This window comes from Peromyscus eremicus, chromosome 7, assembly GCF_949786415.1.
Source record: "Peromyscus eremicus chromosome 7, PerEre_H2_v1, whole genome shotgun sequence".
Classification (NCBI taxonomy): Eukaryota; Metazoa; Chordata; class Mammalia; order Rodentia; family Cricetidae; genus Peromyscus; species Peromyscus eremicus.
In genome coordinates this window covers 71,585,142-71,595,275 of record NC_081422.1, presented here as the reverse complement: position 1 = coordinate 71,595,275, position 10,134 = coordinate 71,585,142, and positions in this window count along the sequence as shown.

Sequence of the window (10,134 nt, the reverse complement as noted above, 5' to 3'; positions counted from 1 at the left end):
CAATTCAGGAATTTGATCATGGGAGAATGTCGTGGAATAAGTGAAGAAAAATTAAGAGTCTCGGTATTTGTCTAGAAAGATCAAAAGAAAATAGTGTTTTCTCATAATGTTACAACATTGTGGGTTCATCAGTAGTGAAAACGTAGAACATATAGATACCTGTTTTAAAATGCCATTTCCAAAATGGCCCCTTCTCCTGTGACTCAGACTGTTTTGTGGTTTCCACCACCCCCTGCGGAGCACCTGACACAGATATCTCAGCTCGCTCTTGCTCTCTGCTTTAATTTTAGCCCCTCGGCATCACAGCAGGTTGAGAAAAAAACGTAGGAGCTCAAGAGTGGCGAAATCCTAGCCAGTGTTTTCGCATTCTTTTTTTTCACCCCCGGGTTGACAAAAGCGAGGGCTGGTGACTGGTAGAACCCAGGGGGAGTTAAGAAGTGAAACTGATAAGGATCCAGATTTCTGCTTTCTGGTTCAAATCCAGTTCTTGAAGCCATCCAGCCTCTTGAGAACCACTGCTAATTAAAGCAGTGTCTGCTGATAATGTAAGTCGGGGATGCGCTGTTTGAATGGCTCTTTTGATGTAGCTGTATGTGATGGTGAATACAGAAGCGAGGCGGATGGATTGCAGGCTGTTAACTCAGCTTTCAAAGTGACATTTAGAGCACACAGTATGAGGGGGGAAATATGTTGCAAGTCTTCATAGTGGGAATTACAACTATGTATAAGTTCAGCCCCAAGCACGATTCCCGGTAGGACGGGGAGGATGAGGAATAGACTATCGCTGGGATGGAATTACATTGCTACATGACCTTCATAAATACAAGATGATTTTCAGAGACTTTTTGGGAGGATAGCTGTGGTTTAATTGCTAGCCTGTTGCAAGTACTTTCTACCTAAACATTCCCCAAGGCTCCTTTCATGAGCTTTCTGAGTTAATGGGCGTTTCCTTGCATGCGTAACCTTTGGGGAACAGACTCCCACCTCCCCAACTTGTTCTCCAAAACAGGCCCTGTGCCTTTGTAAATACCAGGAAACAGAGATCCAGGGATCGCCTCATGGTGTAAGTACAGACTTGATAACCTTCATCTTAGAAGATCACAGCTAGTAGGATTGCTTTTTCAAGCCTGTTCTAATTTCTCTGGGGACATCATGCCATAGTGTGAGGCTGAAGGCAGCAAATGTCAGCATGAATTAACAAGCTTATTGCAGGGAGTGGGGTTCTCTTTAGCCTGTGGGAAGTGAAATAAAATCTTTACCATTCTGACTTTGTTTATTTTTTTCAGTTGAGCTTAGCTTCAGAGTCAGCTGGAAATTCCTGCAGATTTTGTCAGGCTATCTGCTCTGCTCCCCTGTAGGAACATCCATCCACCACCCATTTATCCATCCGTCCGTCCATCCATCCACCCACCCACCCATCTATGCATTCATTCCTCAGTCTAAATGCATTCATTCATCCATACAGCTGGGCAGTCTGTAGTTTATTCATTTCCTGGCTACTGCTGTGACAGTCTGAGGTGCAGAATGCAGAATGAGGTGCTCCCCCAGACTTCCACAGAACTCTCTTATAAGTTTAGCATCATCATGAAGGCTCTGTGGGATTTTCTTTCCCTGACTGTGGCACCCTCAAGGTTTATACAGCACCCATTAGGGTCTTTTTTTTCAACTCAGCTTCATCCCACAGCTCATTCTATTTCCTCATCAGAAAATTCCAGCACATTTTCCATACTGATTCTCCTCTCCTGCCAGGTCTCTTTTGGTTGTAAGTTTAATTTTAAAACCTACTTTGAGTGGCTAAGAGATACCTGCTTCATCCATCTGATATCTTGGACCAGAAGCTCCTTAACTTATTTTTAAAAACTTACTTACTTAATTAATTTATTTATTTTTGGTGTGTGTGTGTGTGTGTGTGTGTGTAGGTAGGTAGGTAGGTAGGTAGGTAGATACATGTGAGTGCAGGTACCTTCAGAGGCCAGAAAAGGGTATCAGTTCCCCTGGATCTGGAGATACCAGCAGTTTGAGTCCTTCTGGTATAGGTACTAGGAACCAAACTCGGGTCCTCTGAAAGAGCAGCACATGCTCTTAACCACTGAGCCATCTTCCCACCTGCGCCAACTTATTTTTAAAGCTTTTTCTTAATGTTTTATTCATGTTGAAGATTCTTTGCAATCAATAGGTGATGAGTGTTTTGTGGCACTTTTAAAACTCTAATTTTAGATTTTTGTTTGTTCCTTGAGGTAGAGCATTGTTATGTAGCTGAGGCTGGCCTAGAACTCCTTGTATATCCCAGGCTGGCTTTGCCTCCAACATCCTCCTCTCTTAGCCATCTGACTGCTAAGATTAAAGTGTGTGCCATCAGGCCTGGGCTGTTGTATAATATTCTTATTCTGGATCAGGAGATGTTACAGTCAGATTTCCCCTTCAATTAATATGTTAAAACTAGCCAATGTGGTACTATTGGGGACTGAGGTTCTTTGGGGGTGAGAGTAATTAAGTTATGTGGTTGGAGATTTAATGAATGAGATTAAGATCTTATTCTTCTGTGTGTAAGGACAGAACAACTGTCCCCCCTTTATTTTTTTGCCATTTATTCATTCCTTTATGTGAGGACACATGGGAGTCACCATCTCTACTAAAAAATAAGCCAAGCCTTTACCAGACAGAAAACATTCAATGCCTTGATCTTGAACTCCAAACCTCAGGGCTGCGAGAAAGTAAATTTCCGTTCTTTATAGATGATTACCACTTAGGTTCTTGGTCAAGCAGCACACATGGACCATGGCCTTCACAGCACTGTAGGAAACCCTTGTGTGTGAACTATACCACGTGGCATGCCAAAATATGTAGATCTTAAAAATTCAAATTTCATTTTTGTGTCTTAGCTTGACTTCCCTATTTCATCCACCTCTTTGTCTTCTTCAAGTTGCTTGACGGTGGCTATAACCGTTCTCTACGGTCTTTGGAAGTTATTCCATGCCTTTTCCGCAGGGGCTGTTACTATGGGATCTGTACTTTTTGGTGGTGGTATGTTATTATTGTTATTTTTATTTCTGAGTTGGGATTTGTTCATCCAGAGCTACTGTCAGTTGCTAGCTTCTGGGAGAAAGGTAGTCACCTCTGTAAGGGTGTGGCCCCTCTGGTGAGCAGATTACCCTTGAGTGAAGGCAACACACCCAAGGGCATATGATCAGCATAAACTATAATTGATATGTTAAGAAAACAAAAGAGAACACAAGTGGGGTGGGTAGGGAAGGGAATGGATCCTGGAGCATTGGGAGAAGGTATGGAAATGACCAAAATGCATTATAAAATATTCTCAAAGAACTAATACGAATGAAAAAAAATGTGGGTAGCATAACTAAAATGATCCCATTTTAGAGGTTTGAAAATGTGGTTTGTGTGGTCATGATGTGCATATGGTAGCCCATCTCATTGTGCCATAGACTTTCAGTGTGGATTCTGATAGGAAGGGATGAGGAGGAGGAGAGACAGAAAGCGTCCTGGTCCATATGTGAGCGTGTAGGATGTTCAAAAGAACTCAAACACATGTGAGCGTGTAGGATGTTCAAAAGAACTCAAACACAGCAAGCAGCACTGCCTGATTCAAAGTTTTATTAAAACCCCTTTTCTCCAGTGATGGGGGTCAAAGCCACACTGAGTTACCTGCCCCCTAAGACCTCAAAGAGGTTTAAGCCCAGAACCCATTATTCATAGTATCTTTTTTTCCTTCCTTGTACATATTTTCCCAGGAAATTAGTATTTCTCATAGTCTTTATTTAAAAATTTTCCTATGAAATATGCAGTCTAATATTCAGAAGAACACAGGAATGTACATTCCTGTAGCTTTCCTGAAGCATAACAGATACTGAGACCCAAATATTCAATAATGTGCTTTCAGGCAGGTAATTTTACTCTAGGAATTTATTAGAAGCAAAGATATATACACATACTTGATTTCAATGATGCTTATGCAATATTGTTCATAAAGATAATAAACGCAGCAGAAAATTGCTAGTCCACGATGCCAATACCTAAGGGAATTTAGAGGCATGAGTTACTAGACTACATTTTTATTTATTATTTTGCTAGAAAAATACAGCTTTTATGCAAGGTAGAAGCATCATAGATCATCCATGTCACAGATATTAACATGCAAATCGATGAATGTATTTGTTCAGGACATCCCTATTTGCCAAACTCTACAATCTCTTTTTTCCTCTTTTCTTTTTATTTATTCTTCTCTCATACAGTACATTCTGAATGCAGTTTCCCTTCTTGCTACTCCACCCAGTTCCCCCACATATCCACTCTCCCCGAGATCCACTGCTCCTTCATTTCTCTTCAGAAAAGAACAGGACTCCTAGGGATATCAACCGAACATTGCATAACAAGATGTAATAAGACTAGGTATAAACTTTCTTATTAAGGCTGGATGAATTAACCTGGTAGGAGGAAAAGGGTCCCAAGAGCAGGCAAAGGAGTCAGAGATATATTCCTACTTCCACTGTTAGGAGTCCCGCAAAACCCCCAAGCTACACAACCATAATATATATGCAAAGGACCTAGGTCAGACCCATACAGGCTCCCTGATAGTCACTTCTGTCTCTGTGAGCCCCTGTGAACCCTGCTTAGTTGATTCTGTGGGCTGTGTTCTCCTGGTGTCCTTGACTCCTCTGGTTCCCACAATCTTATCTTTTTTTTTTTTTTTTTTTTCGAGACAGGGTTTCTCTGTGTAGCTTTGTGCCTTTCCTGGAACTCACTCTGTAGACCAGGCTGGCCTCGAACTCACAGAGATCCGCCTGGCTCTGCCTCCCGAGTGCTGGGATTAAAGGCGTGCGCCACCACTGCCCGGCTCCCACAATCTTATCTTAAAGGTCATTATAAGGATAATTAGGAAAAGTTTTATTTTTTCACTTTTACTGAAATTTCAAATAGCTGAGAATGATTCTTTTTTGGTAATAAGCTCATATTTTTATGACTGTGCTGATTGATGAAAGTGTATCAGAAGGGATTTCAAGGCCATCTGAGACTTAGTGCAGTATTCATCTGACAGCAGGTCTATAGAAGCCTTAAGTGCATTTAGGCTGCTGCCTTTGTAAGGTTGGCTGCCTGGAGACTGCAAGCTCCTCAAGGTCAAGGACCTTATGCTCTTGGTACTTTATCATTCAGATCAATGTGGAATGATATTCTTAAAACTTTGAGCTGCATAGGCATGGCATGACTTTTATATACCTAAATGTGTATGTGTGGGCATGCATGTGTATTACACTATACATAATTTTGTTACATTGTGGAGACCCCAAACTAAGCCTGAATTACATTCTCAAGCTTCAGCCACATATAAAAAGCTGGTAGTTTGACACATTTCAAGGACTGTTTTCAAAGACTCTTAAGGAGTCTCTCAGGAAGAGACATACCCCAAGGGAAGAGACAGGCGGGATACTTTTTTTTGTTCATGAAGAGTAATAATCCACAAGTACGAGGGTTGCCTTCTCATTCTGACTGATTTCCAACTCAGCCTCTGCCATCATGACTATGAATATGAATTGAGTTGTCTTTCATAGAATCTTCACATGATATGAAGAGCCTGAATACAAGTATGCTTGCTGCTGTGGCATGGTAGAGGCCTCGACACCCCTGTGTGGATTGATGGCAGCAACTGTGATGCTGGCAGCATTGCAGGCTCTCAGCATTGGCAGTAACATCACCAGAGAGCTATGTGAGAGTGAGCCAGAGTATGACAAGAGGGACATAGCAGTTTCTTCTTGTTTGTCAGTACCCCTGATCAAAGAACAATGAAGTAGAGATGGTGAAACTTTCTTTTACTGTGTAAAATTATCAATAGAGCTCTTTTATATTTTTTAATTTTTTTTTCTTTTTGACTGCTTCATATACATATATAATACATTTTGGTCACACACATCCTTTCTCCCTCTCTAGTACTCCTCCCAATCTCTCTCCAGCATAGTCCTTCCTTCTACCAAGTCTCCATCTCATTTTTATGGTTTTTTTTGGGGGGAGGGTTTGCTTTGAGGTCCACTGGGTTTAACCAGGGCCACTTATGTGGGAATAAATGTGGAGCTCTCTGCTGGAGCATGAGTAAGTCACCAGTGGCTTTATCACTCAAGACAATGACTTCTTTTTTTCCAGAAGCCCTTGACTGCCATTTGCTCTTCTCTGTGTGGGACACCCATGTGCTCCACTCTCCATCCATGACTGAAAGTTTACAGGCTCGTTCTTGTATAGTCCCTATGCAAGCATCCGTAGTTTTGATTTCATAACTACCATGGCCATGTAATACCTGTAAGACAACATTTCATTGCCTTACTCTTTATTCAGTTCTTAGATTACTTCTGTTCCCTATTTTGCAGTGTTCTGCTATGGGAGGTCCTTCTGCATACTGCAAATGTGTGTTGCTATCATTGGTTGATAATAAAGCAGTTTTGGCCAATGGTGAGGCAAGATAAGGTTAGGCAGTACAATCAAACTGAGAATGGAGATGAAGAAGGGCAGAGTCAGGGCAGATGCCAGCCAGCCACTGAGGAAGCAAGACATGTAGAAAATGAGGTAATAAGCCATGAACCACATGGCTAAGTATAGATAAGAATTATGGGTTAATTTAAATGTAAGAGCTAGTTAGTAATAAGCCTGAGCTACCAGCTGAGCACTTATAAGTAGTCTTAAGCCTCCAAGTCAATTATTTGGGAAGCAGCTGCTGGGTATTTGGGAGTTGCTGGCAGGACAAAAACCTCCGTTTACTGTGTTCCTCAAACTTTGTACAAAGTGATGTGAGTGTCCCCATCAATGCTGCACACGCAACAGTCACTTATTTTTAGCACCTCAGCGAGCCTCAAATCTATACATTAACTACTGCTCACTGAAAAGGGACAGTTTTTAAATTAAGGCCAAGGACAGCACCAGTCCATGGTTGTAAACACAGATATTTAAGAGGCTGTTTTACAACATGCTTATTCATCAAAACAAAAATAGTACAGTCTCTCCTCATGCCTATGACCTGTCTAGCCTAAGACTTTGACCAAGTCCACAGTACCAGGCATGAGCTCCCTTTTAATGGAGGGGGCTCAAGAGTAATCAGAAATCAGTTTGTTACCCCCCATAAATAGTCACACCACTATTGTGCTATTAAGCACCTCTTGTTTTGTAGCTGGCCTTGTAGCATGCAGGGTTGAAAGCTGGGGAAGGCTGCTGCTTACTGATCTCCTCCTCCAGCTTCCTGCATAGCAACTTCTGGCACCATGGAAACTAGTCAGTAGGAAGGAGGCTTCCAGCCCAGTTTCAGCTTGGTTTCTTTGTATTCTTCAGCCAATGTGTATGGTATCTTCAGCAATAGGTTCTTACTATCCTGTTTTGGTGGCAACCAATGGCAGTGGCCATCACCTGTACAGTTTTGGAGACCACTGTGCCCTTCTTGGTCAACAATGCCTAGGGAGATGTCCCACACCTGGCACTGGGAGTTTCATTTAATAACCCTTGGCTTCTGGGATCAGAATTATTCACCTATGCATGGCACTTACATTCAAAGGAGTATTTTAAAACATTTTATTTTCAGTTATGTGTGTCTGTGTATATGTAGGTACAAATGAGTGTATGTCTATACAGAAGCCAGAAGAAGGCATTGGTTTTCCTGGATCTGGAGTCACAGACCATTGGGAGTCACCTGACGTGGGTGCTGGAAACTAGATTCCAGTCCTCTGCACAAGCAGCAAGTGCTGGTAGCTCCTATACTGTTTATCTAGTCCCTCAATATCTTAGTTATCATTATCATTATCACTATTATTATTCAGCTTAAAAAGTAGTGGGTTTCCATGTGAATCCCTCATGCATCATTAGTTTGGTTAACCCTTCTTACACCCATATCCTCCCTTCCTCCATCTCTCTTCAAACTTGCCCACTCCAAGCATTCCCTTCTATTTTTATAACATGTGTGTTCTGCCACTCCTACCTTCCTTAAGGCTGCTGGCTGCACCCGCAAGCTCCTTTCTGGTTTCTAAGTCTCTATAGACATTCCAGCTTAAATAAACAAATCAATAAATTCAAAGTTATGATCTACACGTGAGCGAGAACATACAGAGTTTCACTGTTTGTCCTGGGTTACATCACTAAGCATGTTTTCCCTAAATCCTATCTATTTCCTGAACATTTCATTATTTCATTTTTTTTATGACTGAATAAAGTCCCATTGTGTATAGATAGGTTCCATGTTTTTATTATCTATTCATCTCTTGATGGATATTTAGGCTGACTCCATTTCTTAGCTGTTGTGAGTAGAGCAGCAATGTATCTCTTTAGTAAGATATACAATCTTTTGTGTACCCTCTCGAGAGTGTTATAGCTATGTCTTAGAGTAGTTCTATTTCTTGGTAGTACCCTTCCTTCCTTCTCTCTCTCCTTTCCCCTTTCTTCCTTTGTTCTTTTCTTAAAACAAAATATTCATATTAATTTCCAAAGTGTCTATATCATTTTACACTCCCATCAACAGTGTATAAAGGTCCCTCTTTACCCACATTTAAGCCAGTATTTGTTATCATTTATAACCGTCATGATGGACATTGTGGCTGGGAGAGATGGAATCTTAAAGTAGTTTTAATCCATGTTTCTCTGATAGCTAAGGATTATGAACACATTTAAAAGTGTTTCTTAGCCATTTTTACCTCTTTTGAGCACTGTCTGTTCTGTTCAGTATCCCATTTCTTAATTAGGTGGTTTGTTTCTTGGATGATTAGTTTCTCAAGTCCTTTGTAAATCCTAGAGTCTCTGATGTATAACTGGCAGAGATTGTCTGCCATTCTCTCGACTGACTCTCATGATTGGGAGTTTCCTTGATGTACAGAAACTCTTTGTTTTGTGAGGTCCCATTTGTCAGTTATGGGCCCTATTTTTTTGTGCTACCGGAGTCCTGTTTAGAAAGTCCTTACCTGTGCCTGTGTGTTGAAGGATACTCCCTTCTTTTTCCTCTAGCAGTCTTAAGGTGGTAGGTTTTATATTGAGGTCCTTGACCCATTTGTTTTGAAAAAAGAATTCCATACCGTTGAATAAACCAACCTATTTCCTTGATTGGACTTATTCCCGTTTTATTTATTTATTTTATTTCATTTTATTTATTTATTGTGAGTGGGCTTGTTCCCCTAATTTCTTTCTTGGCATGTTTGCCACTGGAATATAGGTAGACTTGTGATTTTTATGTGTTGAGTTTGTGTCGTTGTGAATCCTGCCACTTTGTTAAAAGTATTTGTCACATTAAGGATTTTTTGGTGGCACCTTGAAGGTCTCTTATGTGTATGGTCATGTCACTTGTATGAAAGTATATTTTCACACCCTCTTTTCCTGTTTGTTTAACTTTATTCCCTTCTCTTGTCTTATTGCTATAGCTAAGACTCAAGCACTATATTGAATATAGCGGAAATCCTTGTACTTGATGTCTTTCGTTTTTAATTTAATCTCTTACTGACTTAAGAATGCATTTTAAGGTTTCAATATATGAATTTTAAGATAATAGATCAATGTCACCCCTTAACATTATGTTTTATTTTATGATGGAGAGAGAAATGATCGTCTTGTCATTACTTCAGAGATAAAGGGATGATGACATAGAAAGTGTCCTTGACCATGAAGGGAAAAGGAAAATCAGCTCAGTTTTCTTCAAGTATTGTTGACTCTGCCTGTTAATGAGAACTGAGAGAAAGGAAGATGAGGGCCATGGATAAGTAGCTACAATTCTATCATCTTCCAATTGGACAGAACGTTGGGTTGGCTTATTCAATGTATGGAATGGAATGTCTCTTCAAAATTACAAATGGAATTATTTTTTTTCTTGTATCACAAGATTATCAAGGACCTTTCAATGTTATTCAAATCCTTCACCTTTGTTGTTCATTGAGTTACACAAGGTGATATTGTGAGAAGAAAGAAGGCCTGGGCACCAGTAAACATGGCTGAGAAAAACTTGCTTTGCCCACTAACCCTCAATTTCCTCATCAGTAAAAGAGAACTATTGAATAGATAAACTGAAATTTCTCCCACTTGACGTCTATGTAACTGTTGGAAGTGTGTGTTATTATTGGAAGTCTGATTTCAATGACATCATTCTGCAATTTCATGATTCATCTAAAGAAG